The sequence below is a fragment of the Gorilla gorilla genome, chromosome 19 (genome assembly GCF_029281585.2).
Source record: "Gorilla gorilla gorilla isolate KB3781 chromosome 19, NHGRI_mGorGor1-v2.1_pri, whole genome shotgun sequence".
Classification (NCBI taxonomy): Eukaryota; Metazoa; Chordata; class Mammalia; order Primates; family Hominidae; genus Gorilla; species Gorilla gorilla.
The window spans coordinates 34,924,077-34,926,985 of NC_073243.2; positions in this window are offsets into that span (position 1 = coordinate 34,924,077).

Genomic DNA, 2,909 nt, shown 5'->3' on the forward strand with positions numbered 1-2,909 from the left:
AGTCAAGCTGACCTGAAATTCCTGTACTGGAGTTTCTTTTTTTCTTTTTTCTTTTTTTTTTTTTTTTTGAGACGGAGTCTCACTGTCGCCCAGGCTGGAGTGCAGTGGCGCGATCTCGGCTCACTGCAGGTTCCGCCCCGCGGAGTTCACGCCATTCTCCTGCCTCAGCCTCCCGAGTAGCTACAGGCGCCCGCCACCTGGCCTGGCTAATTTTTTGTTACTTTTAGTAGAGACAGGGTTTCACCGTGTTAGCCAGGATGGTCTCGATCTCCTGACCTCGTGATCCGCCCGCCTCGGCCTCCCAAAGTGCTGGGATTACTGGAGTTTCTATCTTAATGCATTGGGAGAAAAGTCCTAAGTACCATTTCCAACTCCAGCTTGGTGCCTGGGGCTCTGTGTTAGGGCTCCACAGCCCCTCCCCTGCTGCTGTCACTCCCAGCAGAGAAATGACTACTGTCTTGTGCTCTAGTGAGAAATAATGCCCTCAGGGGTGAATTCACCATGAGCAACCTCCCCACAGCCCTACAAGGCAGGAGCTGGGCAAAGAGCAGGCTGAGGAAAGGGTGTTGCCCCCTTAGGAATGTGGACACCAGGTTCTGGGGTGTAGGGAGGGTAAAATTTCCAGAAGAAACAAAATAAAAGATAAAATAATAACAAAATAAAATAATAAAAAATAAAAATAAATAAATAAATAAAAGCCAGGCCAGGCCAGATGTGGTGGCTCATACCTGTAATCCCAGCACTTTGGAAGGCTGAGGAGGGTGGATCACTTGAGGTCAGGAGTTCGAGACCAACCTAGCCAACATGGTGAAACCTCGTCTCTACTAAAAATACGAAAATCAGCCAGGCGTGGTGGCGGGTGCCTGTAGTCCCAGCTAGTCAGGAGGCTGAGGCAGGAGAATTGCTTGAATCTGGGAGGCAAAGGTTGCAGTGAGCAGAGATCGTGCCATTGGGCTCCAGCCTGGGTGACAGAGTGAGACTTTGTCTGATAAATAAATACATAAATAGATAAACAAAAGCCAGGAGAGCACCTCCTGCACGAGGTCACTCATCCTTGTATCTGGGCTGATGGTGAGAGGTGAGGCTGGGAACCAAAAGGAGCATTAGGAGAGGTCACAGAACCTGAAAAGCCGATAATGAGGAGGACGGAACCAGAGAGAGGGCTGGGGTCTGAGACACTTTCCAGGGCTCAGGCTTGTGTGGGCAGCTTCATTTGAGGGCAGGAGCAAGGCAGATAATACGTCCTCAGGCTGAAGCGGCATTCATTCTGGGTTTTTGTCTTTTAGCAACAGTCCTCCTCTTGATTTTCTCACTTCTTCAATACTCCCTCTTTTTCTGGTCTTCATTCTTTTTTTGCCCACAAACCTGTTCAGAGCTTTTGCATCCTAAGCTACACAGCAATCTGAACTCATCTCTGTCTTTTCCCAGCACCTCCTCGTCATCCCTCCAGTTCAGGCACCTGGAGCTGCCGACATTCTTAGCTTCCTCTCAGCCAGACCTCTCCATTTCTACCTCCCATGCCGCTGCTCTCAAAGGTGCTGACAATGTCACGCCTGGTGTCCCCTGGTGCAATCCAATGCCCTTGCTTGGGAGTCATCCTATCTGAGCCCTCTAGAGTATGTGATAGCCTTTCTTGGAAACTTGTCTCCCTTGGTCCTTACCACACCCTTTCTTCTGGTTTTCCTCCTTCCTCAAGGACTATGGGTCCCTTTTAGGACTCTCTTTTCTCTTCTACTGACCCTTAAATACAAATGTCCCCCTAAATTCTGGCCCTGATATTCTGCTCTTTTTGCTCTGCATTCTTTCCCCAGGCAATCTCATCACCTCCATGGTTTTAACTCAGCCGTGTGCTGATGACCTATTACTTTCAGCCCCAGGGTTGGGACCAGGATGTAAAATTTAAGGGAGTGCTAAAAAGATTGAGTAATAACAATAATTGATATGTTAATATAATATTGGAAAAAATGAAAAGTAATGCAAGAAAAATCCGTGATGAACAAAATATCAGAATTTTCAGCTGGGCATGGTGGCTCACGCCTGTAATCCCAGCACTTTGGGGGGCCGAGGCAGGCAGATCACGAGGTCAGGAGTTCAAGACCAGCCTGGCCAACAAGGTAAAACCCCGTCTCTACTAAAAATACAAAAAAAATTGGCTGGGCATGGTGGCTGGCGCCTGTCGTCCCAGCTACTCGGGAGGCTGAGGCAGGAGAATCGCTTGAACCTGGGAGGCAGAGGTTGCAGTGAGCCGAGATTGCGCCACTGCACTCCAGCCTGGGCGACAGTGCGAGACTCCGTTTCCAAAAAAAAAAAATCAGAATTTTCAGTAACGACAGGACCAATAACAGTGCTGCACAGAGCCATATTGGAGCCTGTCCAGAAGGAAAAATCAAGATTTTTTTTTTTCTTTTTTGAGACGGAGTCATGCTCTGTTGCCCAGGCTAGAGTGCAGTGGCATGATCTTGGCTCACTGCAACCTCCACCTCCCAGGTTCAAGCAATTCTCCTCCCTCAGCCTCCCAAGTAGCTGGGATTACAGGTCCCCACCACCACGCCCAGCTAATTTTTGTATTTTTAGTAGAGATGGGGTTTCACCATGTTGGTCAGGCTGGTCTTGAACTCCTGACCTCAAGTGATCCTCCCACCTCAGCCTCCCAAAGTGCTGGGATTACAGGCGTGAGCCACCACACCCAGCTAATTTTTGTATTTTTAGTAGAGATGGGGTTTCACCATATTGGCCAGGCTGGTCTTGAACTCCTGACCTTGTGATCCACCTGCCTCAGCCTCCCAAAGTGCTGGGATTATAAGCGTGAGCTACCACGCCGAGCCTAATAATATTATTAATTATATATTAATTATAATTAATTATATATTAACATTGATAATATATTTATATATTTATAAATATATTTA